At 40.1% G+C, this 20,500-nt stretch overlaps 1 protein-coding gene across 3 annotated transcripts in view; it reads left to right on the top strand.

Moving 5' to 3' along the window:
- LOC143038532 (copine-8-like) overlaps nt 1-20,500 on the top strand; it is a 177,201-nt gene that overhangs the window by 7,424 nt on the left and 149,277 nt on the right. The window contains exon 2 of one of the 3 annotated variants that reach the window (XM_076207839.1): nt 10,453-10,491. The exons of the other annotated variants lie outside the window; for them this stretch is intronic. The gene's annotated coding sequence lies outside the window, so the exon portion shown is untranslated. The remainder of the gene's footprint in view (nt 1-10,452; nt 10,492-20,500) is intronic. 3 annotated transcript variants of the gene reach the window in all.

Genomic DNA, 20,500 nt, shown 5'->3' with positions numbered 1-20,500 from the left:
ACAACATTTTCCATATACAACCATTCTCCATTCACCCCTGTCTTCTGTCCTCTCCCGTCCTTCCTCAACCGACATTCCCCTCTTCCCCAAAGCCCCCTTCACCCCATCCATCCATCTCATCCTAGGAAGTCCACTCATGTTCACTCCTTCCACATCTGCCTTCCATACCTCCTTTACTAGTCTTTCTTCACCCATTCTTTCCATGTGTCCAAACCATCCCAATACTCTTTCATCCACCCTATCTCCCAGCTCCCTTTCCACCCCTGTTCTCCTCCTCACTTCCTTATTTCTCAGTCTATCCAGCCTAGTAACCCCCATCATACTTCTCAGACACTTCATCTCAAACACATTCAAGTTCCTTCTCTCTTCCTCTCTCATGTTCCATGTTTCTGCTCCATACAGTGCTGTTGGCACAATCACTCCTTCATACAGTCTCCTCTTAGCATCCATTCCCAGATTCCTATTCCTCATTACACTTTTTAAACCAAGGCATTTACTCGCTTCTCTCAATCTACATTCTACCTCCACCTTCACTCCACCCTTTCCTGCCACATTTGCACCCAAATATCTAAAACTATCCACTTTCTCCAGTTGCTCTCCCTTAATGCTCACTTCCAGATTACTGCCACTTTCACCCCTTGTACATCTCATCACCTTACTTTTACCCACATTTATCTTCAGCTTTCTTCTATTACACACTCTCTCAAATTCTGTCACCAGCTTCCTCAATCCCTCCTCTGATCCTGCCACAAGCGCAGTGTCGTCCGCAAACAACAGCTGGCTCACCTCCCACTTTTCTCCATTTTCCTTAACCATCTCCAATCCCTGACCCACTACCCTTGCATTCACCTCTTGCACCAACCCATCCATGTATAAGTTGAACAACCAGGGTGACATAACGCATCCCTGACGAAGTCCCACCTTCACCTCAAACCACTAACTCTCTCCATTTCTAATCCTGACACAAACTCTACTACTCTCATAAAAACTCTTGACAGCTCCCAGAAGCTTTCCTCCTATCCCGTATATCTGCATAACCTCCCACAGTGCCTTTCTGTCTACCCTGTCGTAAGCCTTTTCCAGATCCATAAAGGCCCAGAAAACATCCTTTCCCTTACCTATAGCTTTCTCACATATCTGTCTTACCACAAAAACCTGATCTACACAACCTCTACCCATCCTAAACCCACACTGTTCCTCACCAATTACTCCCTCTGTTCCTCTCCTAATCCTCTCAATCAAGATCCTCCCATAAGCCTTCCCAACTACACTTAACAAGCTAATCCCTCTGAAACTACTACATTCACACTTGTCCCCCTTTCCCTTGTAAAGTGGAACTATACACGCACTCCTCCAGTCCTCTGGCACTCTACCTTCTCTCCAGCAAATATTAAATAACCTCACCAACCAGTCCACCATCACTATACCTCCTTTTTTAAGACATTCTGCATGGCATCCATCCAGACCAGGTGCCTTACCCGCCTTCATCATCCTGACTGCTGCCTTCACTTCATCCTTCCTTATTTCTCCTCCATTTTCCTCACTCATCACTCTCATTTTCTTAGCATTTCCCACTGCAGCTATCTTTCCCTCCCTATCCTCCTTCACATTAAGCAACTCCCTAAAATATTCTGCCCATCTTCCCCTTACTGCCCTCTCCTCCATTATCATCTCTCCATCTGCACCTTTTACCTTTTCTTCCCCACTTGATTCGCCTCCTCTTCCTCTCTTAATTTCCTTCCAAAACATCTTTTTATTACTTTCAAAATTTTCTGTCATACTATTACCCCATTTTACATCTGCTCTCCTCTTTGCCTCCTTTACCTTTTGCTTTACTTCTCTTTTCTTTTCCCTGTACGTCTCATATGACTCCCTCGTCCTACTTTGTAACCAATCTGTGAAAGCTCGCTTCTTCTCTTCTACAACCTTCTTCATTTCCTCATCCCACCATTCACTACCCTTCCTTCTATTTCCTCCTGACCTTCTTGTTCCACACACCATCCTTGCACACTTTGTGACTCCCTCCTTGAACCATCCCCATTCCTCCTCCACACCTACCTCCACTCTATCCTTCACTCCCTCCCACTCCTCCTTCAGCTTCCTCTTGTACTCCTCCTTTTCCTCTTCGTTTAGAGAGTTCACTCTAAGCACCTCCCTACCTTTTGTCCCTTTCCTCTTCCTCCATCTGTCCTCCACTCTCAACTTACCTTCCACCAGAAAATGATCTGATATTCCCCCACCCTCTCCCCTTAGCACATGTATATCTCTAACTCTTCCTATCATAATCCTATTTACCACCACATAGTCCATTAAAGCTCTATCTACCACCTTTCCCTCCACCACCCTCTCCCATGTGTACTTATGCTTGACTTTCTTCCGAAACACTGTATTTGCTATCAACTCTCTTTCTAGAGCAAATATAGTACCAATATATAATGGGGGGAACAAAGAAGACATTACTAACTATAGACCGGTCTCTCTTATTTGTACGGTATGAAAAATTTGTGAAAGCATTATCAAAATTAGATGGGTAAAGCATTTGGAAAAAATAATGTACTAAATCCGAGGCAGTTTGGATTTAGACAAGGAAGATCATGTGTCACAAACTTGATGCGTTTCTATTCAAACTTATAGATATACAGTAATACAGGAAAGAGATGGATGGGCTGATTGTGCCTTTCTAGACTTGAAAAAAGCTTTTGATAAGGTGCCACTTAAGAAATTGCTAAAGAAATTAGAAACTGCAGGAGGAATACAGGGCAAACTACTTATCCTCTTCACTCCGGGCCAAAATCTCGCGGGCAGCATTATCTGCCAGACGTACAATGTGTTGTAATAATACTCGCATCATAAAATATAGTCACCGCTTATATCGATCGTTCTCTCTTTCACCCGTGAATTTTGATAACCATAGAAACTGTGATGAAGACAGTTTAGAGAGTATGTTATTATGCAGGGGCAACTACAATAAATATAATCAAGACGCCGATATGGCAGCCCCGCATATCCACTTGTTCCTCATGCCGCCTACGTATGCGGCACCGTATGGAAGTGGTTAAGTGGATGGAAGACTTCTTGTATGAAAGGAAAATGAGAGTGGTGATAAGAGACCAACATTCCAATTGGGATGAGGTGATTAGTGGAGTTTCACAAGGAACAGTACTGGTCCCAATAATGTTTGCTATATATATATTAATGATACAAATGAAGGAACTGAAAGCTATGAGCTTCTTCGCAGACAATGCAAAAATGTTGAAAAAGTGAACTCCGAGGAAGATTGTGAGTCACTGCAGAGTGATCTCAATAAAGTATGGGAATGGAGTAGGAAGTGGGAAATGGAATTCAATATTAAGAAGTGTAGTATAATGGAATTTGGAAGAAACAAAAAAAGAATAGTGGGATAATATACATTGGGAGAGGAAGAAATTAAAAAAGTGGAAAAAGAGGACGACCTGGGGGTTATGAATAATATGTCCCCTGAGAAATGTATAAACAAAATTTTTTCGAGAAACATAATTTAACCACTTCAATACGGGACTTAAATCTCGCGGGCAGCAGCCAATGCCAGCCGTACGACGTAACGAAATAATATTCGCATCATAAAATATAGTCGCCGCTTATATCGATCGTTCTCTCTTTCACCCGCGAATTTTGAAAACCACAGAGAATGGGATTAAGGGCGCATTTGGGAGAATGTAAAAACACAGGGGCGACTACAATAAATATAATCAAGACGCCGATATGGCAGCGTCGCGAATCCACTTGCTCCTCATGACGCCTACGTGTGCGGCACCGTATGGAAGGGGTTAATGAGATCAAGCAGAGTAGCATTAGATACCTGGACGAAGAAATGGTGAAGAAAGTACTAGTCAGTTTGATAAGACCAAGATTGGAGTATGCAGCGACAACATGGTCACCAAGTACAAAAAATGTATAACAAAATTTGAAAGAATACAAAGAGCAATTATGAAATTGGCACCAACACTCTCAGAACTGTCATATGAGGAGAGGCTGGCAAAACTTGAGCTACAGACATTGGAGCAAAGAAGAGAGGAGACTTGATAACTATAGAATCATGAAAGGCATGTAAATTATTGATAGAGAGGATGTAATAAAATGGGATAGAGATACAAGAGGACATGGAAACAAATCAAGAAAGATGGTTATAGAAGAGACCTGAAAAACAACAGTTTTCCCCACAGGATAATAGACGTTTGGAACAGGTTAGATGAGAATGTGGTGTGTGCAAAAATGATACATGAATTTAAAAAGTCTAGATAAAACAAGATATGGAGACAGGACCCCACGAGCATAGCTCCTCTTCTTGCAGAATACAACTAGGTAAATAATGGATGAGGAAATGATAAAAAAAAAATTAATTACACTAATAAGACCAAAACTTGAGTATGCAGCAACACTATAGACACCCAGTACCAAAAAGAAAAAAAAAAAATTAGAATACAAAGACCAACAACAAAACTGGCACCAACTCTTTCCAAAATGAAGTATGAACTGCCCAAATTAAAATTACCAACTCTCGAACAAAGAAGGGAAAGGGGAGACCTAAGTATCTAGAATTATGAAAGGAATGGAAATCTTAGATAAGAATGATTTATTGAAGTGGGACAATGGAAAAACAAGAGGACATGAAAAGAAACTCAAAAAGATAATTACAGAAGAGATCTGAAAAAAATAGCTTCCCACACAGAGTGATAGATACTTGGAACAAATTAGAGAAAGAAACACTGTGTGCAAACAGTATTCAAGATTTTAAGAAGAAACTTGATGCTGAAAGATACAAATACAGGTTACCATGAGCGTAGCTCCCTTCCCGTATAATACAACTGGGTAAATACACAAGGGCTTTTTCCTCCTGATATGAGAGGTAGCAAAGTCAGAGGTACATACAGATTGACCTCTCATTAACGGACACCGCATTACTGGATATCGGATGCAACGGATAAAATCCACTGGTCCGGTGTGACAGTCTAAATTTCGTGGGTAGGGTGAATGTGTCCATTAGTTTGGCGTTTGTCCGCTAAGTGGCTGATGGCGTGATGGCACGCACTTTGTTTTGTTTACTAAAAAATATCGTGATCGGTGTGGACGTTTGGATGTGTTTGCGGTGTTTTCACTGTGTTTTCGGTGTTTTTGGTGCTGTTGTTTAGTGCTGTGCAGTCACTATGGAGGAGTTCGCTGAAGCTGTTCTTGCTGGCAACGAGCAGGAGGGAGCGAGTGGCAGTGAGGAGGAAGAGGAGTTAGTGGTGGTTAAACCAAGATGTCGGAGGTGCGCCAGGCTATTGACACGCTCATAACTTACGTTGATCTCTCTGCTAATGGTGACATTCAGGCTTATTATGAACATTTGCGTACTTTAAGAGAATTATTGATTCAGGAACAGTATCAGAAAGGGAAACATTAATATGTATGTACGTATACTATGATTTTATAGAACTTAAGAGGTGATCTCCCCCCCAATACACACACACACAAAAACCACTCCAAATTAACGGACACCGTTACCCCCCTTTTAGTCCGTTAATGAGAGGTCAATCTGTACTTACTCCCACACTTTCCACTCGTATCCACCACCCTTTACCCTCCCTTATCTTAGCCATGGATAACAGGTCATCCCAATATCTGCCCACTGCCCAGGGTCAGAAGCAATGTAGTAAGATATTGTGTTTATATATGTATGTATACATATATATATATATATATATATATAATATATTTATATATATTCATATATATATATATATATATATATGTATGAATATATATTTATATATATACACACATATATATATATATATGTATATATGTATGAATATCAACAGGTATGAAGAGTTCTGGATGGCCATGTTCTTAGGGGAGAGAGTGGGGAAGTGTCAGATAATTTTTTTGTTAGAAGGGAAATAGAGAGTGGAAGATTGGTGGAGGAGGAGGAAAAGGGCAGAAGGTGGGGAGGTGCTTAGAGTAAACAATTTGAATGAGAAGGAGAAGGAATACCTGGAGAAGCTGAGAGAAGTGTGGGAGCTGGTGAAGGATAGAGGTGAAAGAAGAAATGGAATGATTTTGTTTCAAGGAGAAAGTGACAAGGCCTGCAGAGATGATACCATTTGTGAAACAAGGAAGATGGGAGGGAATACAAGAAAGGGTAGTGAGTGATGGGATGTTGAGGCGAGGATGATAGCAGAAGAGAAGAAGCGAGCATATGTGGATTGGTTGCAAAGTATGACTTCTGGCTTATGAGAGGTACAAGAAAAGGAGTGGATAAGCAAAATGTCAGATAAAGGGGGAAAAAAGGGGAGCTGATAAGAACAAAAGAATGAAGGAGACTGCAAGAGACCATAAGGACTACACTAGACAGTTCCATGTCCATTACTACCTATCATCCCCATCTATTTAGTTAACTTCTCTTAAAACAACTTACAATTTTAAAGATTTAATATGGGGAAGGAGTATGAAAATTTTTGGGGGTGGGGGGTGATTGGAAATGAAAAGAGTGAGGGGGGTGAGTCAGGTAGAGAGGAAAAAGTAACAGGTGTTGATGGACATTGCTCATGGAAGTGAAGGCAGTAAGGGAAAGATGGATAGTGTTTTAGAGTTGTTGAATGTGGAGGAGGATAGGGATTGATTGGTTGTAGTAGAGGAAGGAGTTAAGAAAATTACTGATATAGGAAAAGATATAGGACAAGGAGCTTTGAAATTGATGAAACTTGGTAAGGCACCTGGTTTGGATGGGCACCATGCGGAGTGTCAAAGGGAGGTATGGTTATAATGGATTTGCTAGTGAGGTTATTTGAATGAGTGTCAAGGGGAGTGGAGAGTATCACAGGACTGGAAAAATGCTTGTATATTTCCACTTGACAAAGGAAAATGGGACATATATGAAAGTAATAGTTTTAGAGGAACTAGTTTGTTGAGGGTAGTTGTTGTTGTTGTCGTTCCCTAGACTGTCTGTCCGAGCAGTCCCGTCTCCCCAAGGAAGGCCACAGCCGAAACTGGGTTTTCCCACAAATCCTTTATAGAGTGTATGTTGTGTTGTTTGCGTGCATGATTGTGTATAATGCAGTCTTCCATTATGTGTTGTATGGTATGGGGTGAAGTGTTACATCCTGGGCAGCTGTTCACAACACGGTCGTCCAGCCTCTTCTGGTAGCTTAGAAGTGCTGGGTGGTGACCGCATCGCAGTCTGGCCAAGTGGACTCTGTCCTTTCGTGGGAGAGAGGATTCAGAAGGGTGGATATCAGGGGGTCTGGCATGCAGCAGTGTGTTGTCTTTCAGTGTGTTAATGGAGCGGTGAGTGATATGATTATGAATATGTTTCCGGAGGCTGGTATTTGGTGGTTGTGGAGGAAGAGAAGAGAGTATCTGTGCGTAATAAAGGTCTTTGGGTGTAGTTTTAATGTTTCTTGGTGTGTGTGGGTGTTCTGCTATGTAGTGTAGCGGGTGTGATGTGTTTGTGGTGGCTGCAGCAAGTGTTTGTGTGCCTCTCATGTCGAGGTGGTCCTTGACTTTGAGGACTTTTGTTTCATGGTGTAAATGGTCTGTAGGTGATGTATTTGTGCAGCCTGTAATTGTTTTTAGGGCTTTGTTTTGTATGATTTGAAGGGTGTTGTGGTGTGTCTCACTGAGATTAGGAGCCCATGCAGGACTCGCATAATTCATCACTGAGCGTATGCATTGTTTGTATATTGTTATATTGGTTTCTTTGTTTTGTCCAAATGTTGTTCCAGTGATTGACTTAACCCCTTCCATACGGTGCCGCACACGTAGGCGTCATGGACTTAGATCTCGGTGGCAGCAACCAATGCCAGCCGTACGACGTGTCGTAATAATACTCGCATCATAAAATATAGTCACTGCTTATATCGATCGTTCTCTCTTCACCCGTGAATTTTGATAACCATAGAAAATGCGATTACAAAAGAATTAGAAAGAATGTCATTATGGAGGGGCGACTACAATAAATATAATCAAGACGCCGATATGGCAGCCTCGCGAATACACTCGCTCCCCATGACGCCTACGTGTGCGGCACCGTATGGAAGGGGTTAAGTGCGTTGTCTAGGTGTACATTTGTTTTTTATGTTTGTGAGGTGTTGTTTGAAAGACATGGATGTATCGTATGTTACACCAAGAATTTTCGGTGTGTTTGTGTGTGGTATTAGAGTGTTGTTGATGTAGAGATGAGGTATGTATTTGTGTTCTTTTGTCCAGTTGGTGAGAAGTGTTGCTGTAGATTTGGTTGGAGCTATTTTGAGTCTGTTTGTGATGAACCATGTGTTGAGTGTGTCAAGGTAAGGCTGGATTATTTCTGCAGCTTTGTCTGTGTTACGATGTGTGCATGTGATTGTTATGTCGTCTGCGTAGGAAGAGATTTGTATTTCTGAGGTGTCTGGCGTGGGTAAGTCATGCATGTATAGATTAAATAATGTGGGGGATAGAACTGAGCCCTGTGGTACTCCGTTCTTAATGTTGAAAGGGCTTATGGGAGGGTGTTAATTAAGAAGATTAGGAGAGGAACAGAGAGAATAAATGGTGAAGAATAATGTGAGTTTAGGAAAGGTAGAGGATGCATGGACCAGAATCTTGTGGATAGGTAGATTTGCAAAAAGTTTTTGGTGAAAGGTAAAGATGTTTTTTGGGCCATAATAGGTTTGGAGAAGGCTTATGACAGGGGAGATAGGAAGGTATTGTGGTAGATATTGCAGATATACGGGATGGGGAAAACTTGTTAGGACAGTCAAGTTTTTACAAGAGTAGAAATGGAGAGAGCGAGTGGTTTTAGGTGAAGAAGGGGCTGTGTCATTTTGCCATGGATGGGGTGGTATGGTAGGTAAAAGTGAGGGTGGTAGACAAGGGATTGGAGATTATTAGAGTGGAGGGAAGTAGGGTGTGAGCTAGTTGTTTGCAGTCTACACTGCACTTGTGGTGGGGTCAGAGGACTAAGGCAGTTAGTGATGGGATTTGGGAAGATATATGCTAGGAGAAAATTGAAGGTAAATGTGGGTAAAAGTAGGATGGTGATATAAGGGGAGAGGTTGGGAACAAGTTGGAAGTAAGTTTTAGAGGTGAGAGGCTGAAGGAAGTGGATAGATATTTGGGGTCACATGTAGTAGGAAATGCAGGAGTGGGAGTGGAGGTAAATTGTAGATGATGCAGGTAAATGTCTTAGGGGATTCAAAAATATAATGATAAATAGGCATCTGGGAATGGATGCAAAGAGGAGATTATATGAAGGGGTGATTGTGCCTATGACATTGTATGGGGCAGAGACTTGTAATTTAAGAGAGGCAGAAAAGAGAAGTATGTGTTTGAGATGAGGTGGCTGAGAAGTATGATGGGGGTTACAACATTGAATAGAGTGAAAAATGAGGAGGTGAGGAGCAGAGTGGGGGTAGAAAGTGAGGTGGTAGATAGGGCTGATGAAAGGACGTTTGGATGGTTTGGGCACATGGAAAGAATGAATGAAGAAAGGTAAGCAAAAAGAGTGTGGAATACAGAGGTGTATGGAGTGAACTTGAGAGGAGAACCAAAGATGAGATGGATAGATGGGATGAAAGGAGCTTTAACCCCTTCCATACGGTGCCGCACACGTAGGCGGCATGAGGAGCAAGTGGATACGCGAGGTTGCCATATCGGCGTCTTGATTATATATATTGTAGTTGCCCCTGCGTAATGACATACTCTCTAAACTGTCTTCATCACATTTTCTATGGTTATCAAAATTCATGGGTAAAAGAGAGAACGATCGATATAAGCGGTGACTATGTTTTATGATGCGAGTATTATTACAACACATCGTACATCTGACAGTTAATGCTGCCCGCGAGATTTAGAACCGTACTGAAGAGGTTAAGCAAGAGGGGAATGTCTGTTGAGAAGGTAGGGGATAGGTGTGAGTGGAGGATGGTTTTTTATGATTGACTTTTTGACTCAGACTGGTGGGATTCCTTCCAAACTTCTAGATTTTCCACATGAGGGTTTATGAAGAGAGAGGGTCGCTGTGGAAATGAAGCTGCCTTGCTGTGTATATACTGTATTGTGTCTAGCAGCATTGCTTCTGACCTGGATAGTGGGCAAGAAACAGGGATGACCCTTCATCCATAGGGAACTAAGATGAGAGGGAAACTAGTGTGGTGGATGGGAGTGGAATGGGTTGGAGTGGGTGCATGACTGGGTTAGCTACTTCCCATATAAGTGGGAAGAGGCCCTTGTTTGTGTGTGTAGATATATATTTATGTGTATGTATATGTGTCACCCTAAGAATAGTTTATGTGAATCTAGTTTTTATGATAATAGAATTTTATGTAAATGTAGTTTTCATTGTAACCTTGTTTCCCAGTTCATATGCCGAATTATTCTTTATTGATGAGTGTCATTAGGAGATACTGTATGATGGATCTAGGTGAATGAAGCTGTAAAAGTGTCCTGTTGTTGCAGAAAAGATGGCCAGTTTCATAGGAGGAAATCCCTGTCAAGGTCAGCAGAGAAAAAAAGAAAAAAATAGATCATTGTAGTGTTTGTTGTAATTGAGGATTTAGATGTAGCAATGTGCTTTTGTGTTGGGGTGTTGGTGAAATGCATTTGGAAATTTTGAATACAGAGGTTAGGCACTTGTGGATGTGTACAGCATTCATTTGCATTCAAGGATGTTTAAAAATTAGAGCCCAGTGCTTATGTATGTTAATAGATTAGCAGTGCAGAAATGTTAACTGAATGTTTGGAACATTTTATGTATAAGGTAAGTTGCTGATAATTAGATAAGCCATTTTATGACCAGCTATATAATATATTCATGCACTTGATAGTATGTGATATACTAGTTTGACATGGTTAACCTAGTTTATATGCATGTATAGATAGAAAATAATACTATTGTTTTAGAGAAATCAGTCTTTTGAGTATGATTGGTAAAGTATATGAGCAGGTACCGTATTTTCCGGCTTAAAATGCGCATCGGGTTATAATGCGCACCCATGCACTTCGTTATCTCAGTACAGACGCTCCTCTACTTACGTTCATTCGTTTTACGTTTTTTTCGATTTTACGTTTGAACTGACTGTAAAAAAAAATTGTAATTTTTTTTTTGAGTGAATTTTTTAGTTTAGCTCGCTCTCCGTAGTTCAAACGATACTTACGCATGACGCTGCGTCCATTGTTTACATGGCACAAACGACAGACTGAATGTGCCTTGCCTCCTCCTCCTCCCCCTCCTCCCCCTCCTCCTCCTCCACCATCTCAATTTATGTTGCTTGAATTTAATTTATTTGAAATTAATGTTATTATTTTACAATGTTATGTTTATAATTAATGATTAGGGGTGTTTTATAAGACATGGTAATAGAATTTATGGATGTATAGTACAGTAACAACTTGCGTTCATTTTCACGTTACGTTCGGCCGTTCGGAACCTAACTAAAACGTAAGTTGAGGAGCGTCTGTACACAGATAGCGCGCACCGACGTATAATGCGCATGCCCGATCGCGTTTGTCTATAACGCAGTTTTACCTAGGTATTTATATCATGTGAACGAGGTTACATGGAGAAGTCTTTTTCATTGGCTAGAGCCACCGCTGGGAAATCTGTTGATTTGTCACTAAATTGTCAGTTTAGGCATCAATCAGGACACAACTAAGAAAAAGTCGGAACTACATGTACCGGTACCGTATATAAATCATGTTGTGTGTTGGTCCCTTCCTTATTACTTTGTAGCTTAAATAGTTTGTTGGAAATATGATCTAAAACAGCTTATTGAAAGTAAAATATACAGAAAAATTTCGGGATTTTTACAGAAAATGTTCATTTTATATCTTGAGGAAATAATTCGTCTTTGCCATTTTTTATTTAATACTGAAACAAACTACAGACTGTTTCGTTTTAGCTTTGAACCTGCAATGACAGTGGTGAAATAGGACAGTCTCTCATCGAGGTGACGTTTAGTTAATATAACTCCCGAAAGAGGGTGTTGTAGTCAGGTGTTTGACACGAGTTTATGAACGGCCGCAACGGAATTTGTACTATACCTAAAGTGAAGCAACAAAGCCAACATAAAAATTCAAACTAGGATGCTGTGAACATGGGCAAATATCATGAATATTGATCATGTTTCATGGTGTTTAGGCCTATTTAAACATGAAAAATAAGATTCGATAGATACCTATACCAAATATTTATATACGGTAGCCCATGCTGGCGTATTCTTTCATGTCACCATGGCTGTTCTTCTTGTTCTCACGGAACGTCACGGAGAAGTGTGCCTCCCGACTTTGTGACGGCCAACATCGTCACGTTGTTGTGAAAAAAATTACACACACAGCCGCAGAATTTTTATCGTAGGCCGTAGATAATGCGCACCACCGGATAACGCGCACCCCCAATTTCTAGGCCCTTCCAACGGAAAAAAGTCGCGCACTACACGCCGGAAAATATGGTATTAAGATACTTAGGAGGGTAATGGAAGGAGTAATTAGGGAAGAGCTGTGTGAGTTTAAAAGAAGAAGAGATTGCATAGTTCAGGTGTTTATTGTGAAACAGGTATGGCAAAAAAGTCAGTATATTTTTTAGGTATTTACAGACTTGGAAAAATTGATAGAGAGGCATGTGTAATGTACTGCAGATGTATGGTATAGGAGGAAGTTTGTTGAAGGCAATAGAAATTTTTTACTTAAATAGTAGGGCAGGGAAAGGTGAAAATGGATTATTTGGTGTGAATTGTTACTGCTAACTAATCACCTCCAATACCTAAAATAGTATAGTAAATAAGAGATCAAGGAGGACAATACTTATCCTTAGAGATACTGCCTCATCCCCTAAAGGTGATTGAACAAATTTTATATTTATCATCAACTACTGAGGTTAGACAAAGATATTCATATGAAAATACATATATTGAAGCTTAATTCTAGAGAGCAATTACATTTCCTCATTAAATGCAAAATTATTCTCCAACATAGCAAAGTATGTGACTTACACATATAAGACAGAATGAAATCATATTACCACTGCATTCATTCTGTAGATCTATAATCTGATCTCCACATTCCTATTTCTTTGGAATTGAATTGATAAAGTAAATAGCATCAACAATAAACAAATTGGCTTAATCTACACACATGTTATGGAATACATATTGTTTAATATCACTTACAGTGTGTGCAAACACAATTCAAGATTTTAAGAAAAAACTTGATGCTGAAAGATACAAAGACAGGTCACCACGAGCATAGCTTCCTTCCTGTATAATACAACTAGGTAAAATACAGTATTAAAGTGTACATTGGTATAATTTCATTCACATGATCTGCACATGCATGGTATGGAATAGGTATCACTGAATATTAATTACATCTTCCATGGAACTAGGATAATAATCCTGGATAGAATATAAAGTCTGGGTTTAATACCTTAATTATATGCTCTCTCTGGTACAGTACTTTCCTCCTTTTTTACTATCAAATATGCCAGAACGGGGCACATGAATTTGAATTCTCTTTAGAGTAACATAAATAGGTGTTACTAGATCGGCTGTACCGAGAGAGAACCAAAACATTATTTCCAGGACGGGTCGATAACTAACAAGTTCCAACAACCGATACGTTGACATGTTTGGTCATTAACATAAATCATACATTATCTATACATCACAAGAAAATAAAGCAAATACATCCTTAAATTTTCATACACTGATTAGAATAACCTTCTAAATCATTTAACGCATATGTAAAAATGTTAATTTCTGAACACTTAATTTTCTTTGCTTAGGAATTAGAATATACATAGAGAATAGAAAACAAAAAGGGGTGACTATCATATGGAGTATGGTAACAGAATATGGGGATGTGCCAGGGTTATGTGATGTTGCCTTAGTTGTACAATGTATATATGGATGGGGTGGTAGGGAAGGTAAACATGAAAATGCTAGGTAAGTTTTGAAGTTGGTGGGCTAGAGTGGAAGGATGTGGGAGGTGAACAGTTGTTTGTAGATGACACTGCACTTGTAGCTAATTTTGAGGAGAGATTGAAGCAGTTGGTGACAGAATTTGAAAAGAAGTTTGAGACGAGTTAGTGCAAAGTAAATGTGGGTAAAAGTAATGTGATGAGATGTACAATGAGTGATAAAGGTAGCAGGTTGGATGTGTCCATGAAATGTTAGAGACTGGTGGATGTGGAGAGTTTTAATTATTAAGGTTCACATGTGGTAGGGAATGGAGAAATGGATGTGGAGGTGAATCATAGATTAAAGGAGATAGTTATTTGGTGACGAGTGCAGAGAGAATGTTGTATGATAGAATTATTGTACCCACAGCACTGTATGAAGCAGAAACTTAAAATTTAAGGGAGGCAAAAAGAATGAGTCTGAATGTGTTTGAAATGAAATGTCAGATAAGGTAGATGAAAGGGTGCTGAAATGGACACAAGGAATGAATGAATGAATGAGGAAAGAATAGCAAAAGGAGTGTATTAACCTAATTGGTCTTGACTTCCAATTATATTTAGATTTGAATTCATGTATTGTTTGAATTTGGGCTATATCACCATAGATATTCCAAGTATTATGCACCTGTATGGAAAACTGTATTTCTTCACATCCTGTACATATGTGGTCTTTCTTGATTTGTTCCCATGATCTCCTTAATCAAGAGATCTGTCAATGCAATCTTTCCTTTGATGAATTGAGTACTGTAATCATATCGCCTGAGCTGAGACCTCTTCAAAGACCTCACCACCCACTTTTAACTTGGTGATTACTTCCCATTGTCTCAATTTACCAATTATAATCCTGTAAAACAGTTTTGGTTCATCTTTGCATTTATCTACTAGACCTCTTTGAAAATTGTTTTCATCTGCCTCGTGATTTTTTTTAAAAGTAATTTCTAGCTTGTTTGTAAGCTTCTTTTATTGTATTGCTCTTCTTCCTCCATTTTTTTTTCAATCTCGCACTTTTTGCTAAATCAGTCCTACTTCTGCTTCCTTCCACAAATATTTGACACATGTTTGTTCATTCCCTTGTTGTAAATATCAAGAAAGATTTTCCATTTCCTCCTTATTCCTGTGGATGTAGATTGAGGAAACTTGAGAAGAGCAAGAATGAAGTGGATGGAATGAAGGGGGCTTTGGATGTGTGAAGTATTTTTGTAGAGCTCTGTAAAATTGTGCATATCAAGAGGCACATCAATCCATTACCATGATAAAAAAAAAGTTATGTCCAATGATCCAATGTCCAATGTGCGAATGGGAAGGTGTGCAAAAGAAGGAAGTGGAAGATAAATGTGGGTAAAAGTAAGGTGATAAGATGCACAAGAGGAGAGGATGGCAGCAAATTGGAAGTGAGTATTAAAGGAGAGAGACTGGAGAAAGTGAATAGCTTTAGATACTTGGGTGTGAATGTGGTGGGAAGGGAGGAGTAGAGGTGAAGGTAGAATGTAGATTGAGACAAGCAAGTAAGTGCCTTGGGAGGTTAAAAAGTAATGAGAAATAGACATTTGGGAATGAAATTAAGAGGAGATTATATGAAGGGGTGATTGTGCCAAAAGCACTGTATGGGGCAGAAACATGGAACATAAGAGAGGAAGAGATTAAATGTATTTGAGATGAAATGCCTGAGAAGTATGTTAGGAGTTACTAGGCTGGATAGGGTGAGAAATGACAAGGAGAGCAGGTGTGTAAAGGGAGTTGGGAGATAGGGTTGATGAAAGAGTATTGGGATGGTTTGAACACATGGAAAGAATGAGTGAAGAAAGATTTGTAAAAGAGGTGTGGAAGATAGAGGTGGAAGGAGTGAACATGAAGGGTGACCAAGGATGAAATGGATGGATGGAATAAAAGGGGTATTGAGAAAGAGGGGAATGTCAGTTGAGGAAGGAAGGGAGAAGACAGAAGATAGCAGTGAATGGAGAATAGTTGTGTATGGATGATGCTTTGATGCATGGAAGGGTGTGGGTGAGGGAGTATGTGTGAATGATTTTGTGACATAGCCTGAAGGAATTTCTCCCCATCTTCTCTTTCTGCATGAGGGGATGGAGAGGTGGGGTCACTAGTTAAATGAAGCGGCCTTGCTGTGGATGTGCTATGTCTTGCTACATTGTTTCTGCCCCAGGGTAGTGGGCAAGATGAAGGGACGACCCATTATCCAGGAGGAGCTAAGAAAAGAGAGAGGGAGGGGTGGTGTGTTGCCATGGCTGCCAGGAGAAGTGTTGGTTTGAGTTTTTATGGCTTACAACATTCTTTTGTTGGTAGCGTGGTTGAGAAAAAGTGGCTGGCTGGGTCCTTTTCTTTATTGGTGAATGTCCAGCAGGGTTGCGGAGTCGGATGGTGTAAGGTCCGACTCTGACTCCGACTCCAACTCCTAGAATTCCTAGGATGCCGACTCTGACTCCGACTCCCGACTCTGACTCCTTAACTCCTTGACCCCTATGTGGAAATCTTTTCTGCAGATTCATATACCAGCCTCCCACACCTATTCGGCAAGCATTTTATAAATATTTTTCATGTATATTATTTTTTATGTGAAACATTCACTTGTATGATAAATATACTCACACATACACTCACCCAGCTTTATATATATATGCACACAAGCATGTATATTTGTATAAACATATATAAAATATATAAGGGTATTATTTATGCTCATGATCATCTACCAGCTTATGAGCACTTTCAAATCTGTCATGGCAGAGTTGCTACTTTGAAGCTATATATTTTCTATTTCCTTTGTGCCCCCCCCCCAAAAAAAAAAAATCATTGTTATTTCATTTGTCCGTTCTCATAAACCTTCTATCACAATATTAGGAAAAAATATGACAAATCATGATGAGGAAAGGTTAACCACTTCCATACGGTGACGCCTACGTAGGTGTCATGAGGAGCAAGTGGGTACGCGATGATGCCAACGTCGGTGTCTTGATTATATTTATTGTAGTCGTACCTACGTAACCTCCATTCTCTCTAAACCGGCTTCATCATATTTTCTATGGTTATCAAAATTCACGGGTGAAAGAGAACGAACGATTGGGCACTGACTTTATTTTTTATAATGCGATTATTATGACGCAACATCGCACGTCGGGCAGCTAATGCTGCCAGACGTGTGATGTGCCCCGGAGTGAAGAGGTTAACCACTTCACTCCGGGACTTAAATCTCGCGGGCAGCAGCCGATGCCAGCCGTACGATGTGTCGTAATAATACTCGCATCAAAATATAGTCACTGCTTTATCGATCATTCTCTCTTTCACCCGCAAATTTTGAAAACCATAGAGAATGTGATTAAGGTAATATTATAGAGAATTTCAAAAAGAAGGGGCGACTACAATAAATATAATCAAGACGCCAATATGGCAGCGTTGCATATGCACTTGCTCCTCATGCCGCCTGCATGTGCGGCACCGTATGGTAGGGGTTAATGGAGGATGCCCTACCTAGTACTTACTGCAGAATTAATTTCACCATGTTATCATAAAAACCAGGAATCAGTTCAGGAAAGAGAGACAACCTTCCCCTGTGCACACTGTTCATAGCTGCTGTTGTTCCTCCCCTTTTCAGTCATCACCAAATGCTGTGTGTACATATGTTCTAATGTCATTCCTATCTGGCCTCTGAGACTGGTCAAAGTTTATCTCAGGGCATTATCCCAGCATGACATAGCTCCTACAAAACAGTAAACCACACAAAAACACTTCCATTGACTTTTACATACATTGAAGACGTACGTGCATAGTGCATACGTAGTGGATATTTACTATTGTCTACACTGTCATGTACATGTGTACATGATGGAGTTCTAGATGTTAACATAATTTGAATTAATTATACTGTCAACAAAGATAAAGTAGCTAGTTTAAATTATTTAAAGATAAAAATCATCTGTCACTTGACAGTTGACAAATTATTCAGGAGTTTGAATTAATAATTATATTTATTGAATATTTATTAAAAATAGAAATACATTCCACTGGCTATAACTCCCATAGTATAGAATGAATGAAACATTAATACAAACTACATCCTGGAAACTTCTATAAATAATATATACAGTGTCCTGTAACTAGCTATAAAACTATTCTATACTGGATGGTTATTAGATTTTCTCAACACAAAACATATCAAATTTTTTAGATTTTTTAAACTTGGAATAATGAGACCTACTGCTTTCTATTTGCACAATAGCAACAAATTATTTCACAGTGCACATCTATAGACAGTATTTTACAGCTATTGGACTTGAGTCAGAGTCGGATAAGAAATTCCGACTCCGACTCCTAGTACTCTTAGAAATCCGACTCCGACTCCTAGTACTCTTAGAAATCCGACTCCGACTCCTAGTACTCTTAGAAATCCGACTCCGACTCCCAGCTAAAACCTCCGACTCTCTCCGACTCCAAAACCCTGATGTCCAGGCTGTGTCATGCTACAGGCCTGATGACAGGGTCTTATATAGGGGAACTCGGATGAGTTGCCAACAATGAAATACATATAATGATTTAAATTACATGGAGACAATCTGGCCTGACTAGAGTTGAAATGTGGCTCAAATACTTTCTAGAGTGCATACATTATATCCTACATTTGAATATACAGATTGACCTCTCATTAATGGACACCGCATTACCGGATATCGGATGCAATGGACAAAAGCTGCTGGTCCGGTCCGACAGTCTAAATTTCGTGGGTAGGGTGAATGCGTCCGTTAGTTCAGCGTTTGTCCACTGAGTGGCTGATGGCGTGATGGCGCGCACTTTTTGTTTACTAGTTAACAAGATTGTGATCAGTGTGGACATTTATTAGCTGTTTTTGCAGTGTTTTTGGTGCTGTTGTTCAGTGCTGTGCAATCACTATGCCACCCAAAAACCACTCCAAATCAACATTACCCCCCTTTTAGTCCGTTAATGAGAGGTCAATCTGTATACCATCTATGTCCAAGTGGGTGTATAGCTATTTAAATGAATATTTATTACTACTACCATGTCTGGTATCATGTGTTGACCGTTGGAGTCAAAATGGGATTGTGGCTGGCTGGTAATCCGGAGATAATTGCTCTTTGACCCTGCCTGACCTGAGAAGTGAGGTCCTGTGCGGGGTCAGTACCACTAACTTCTTGATCTGTGTGTAAATGGATGCATTTGGTGCTAGCCAGCATGTCTGCATGTGCAACAGGTGAATGAGAGTGGAGTATGTGAGGATAAAATGGGTGGGAGCGGATTTATGTCTTTGACTTCGGCTACCTCCCTTGTAAGGGGAAAAAACTGTTGGTATTTGTGTATGTGTGTATATATATATATATATATATATATGTATGTATGTATGTATGAGAGGCTGGGTGGAGGAAGAATAAGCGAAGATGGGCTGGAACTTTTTATTGCTTATACGTTTCGACTGACTCGGTCTTCTTCAGTAAGCTGTCTACAAACAGTTTGGACCACACATTTATACATCCGAGGACAGGAACATGGACAGGTCATCCCGCTGGCTGTCTGGGGATTCCCTTTCCTGTATCATGCATACGTTTCCCAATTGTATTTATAATTAACACAAACGAGACTTGAGGTCACACAGGACGTCTAACTCACTCGTCCAGCATGCTGACCAATCTGGACATTTGCCCCACTGGGATGGAGTCGAGGTTTTACACACAGGATTAAGGAGAGACATGAGGAAGACTGTTGAAGCTGCCTACATTAATTATTATGAAAATATCAATGACAGGGAAGGTTTTGTTTGTTTGTCGAAGGCAATAAGTAAATTAATTATAAATACAATTGGGAAACGTATGCATGATATGGGAAAGGGAATCCCCAGACAGCCAGCGGGATGACCTGTCCATGTTCCCGTCCTCGGATGTATAAATGTGTGGTCCAAACTGTTTGTAGACAGCTTACTGAAGAAAACCGAGTCGGTTGAAACGTATAAGCAATAAAAAGTTCCAGCCCATCTTCGCTTATTCTTCCTCCACCCAGTCTCTCATCTGTCTGAACCATTCATCATATATATGTATATATGTGTATATATATATGTATATATGTGTATATATATGTGTATATATATATGTATATATGTGTATATATATGTATATATGTGTATATATATGTATATGTATATATATGTATATATGTGTATATATATACAGTGCTCGACAAAATTCGTGCCTGCTTAGGCCAGACCGGGCGCAAATTATGGCGAAAAAATGATGGTCATTTTGATGGTGAAACAAAGATGTCAGAATTCGCGTCTGCCTGTATGACGTCACGGCATCCAAGGACGATGCGACAGGGAAGCTGGAGCACGTCAGTTGCCTCAGGGCATTCGTGGAGGTAGGGTGTGTGTGACGTTGTGCTCGTGAGGGGGCCAAGTTTTGTGTCGCATTTTTTTACCTTTTTTTCCCTTTTCAGTGTAAATATGGCTCCGACCAACCATTTAAGCAATGAACAGATTGCACAGGTGCTGATATTGAAAGATGCAGGCCATGGAACGAAAGAAATAAGTGACATGTC

This window comes from Oratosquilla oratoria, chromosome 24 (genome assembly GCF_046742065.1).
Source record: "Oratosquilla oratoria isolate Oo_2021 chromosome 24, ASM4674206v1, whole genome shotgun sequence".
Taxonomy (NCBI): Eukaryota; Metazoa; Arthropoda; class Malacostraca; order Stomatopoda; family Squillidae; genus Oratosquilla; species Oratosquilla oratoria.
This window is presented reverse-complemented; position numbering and strand designations above follow the sequence as displayed.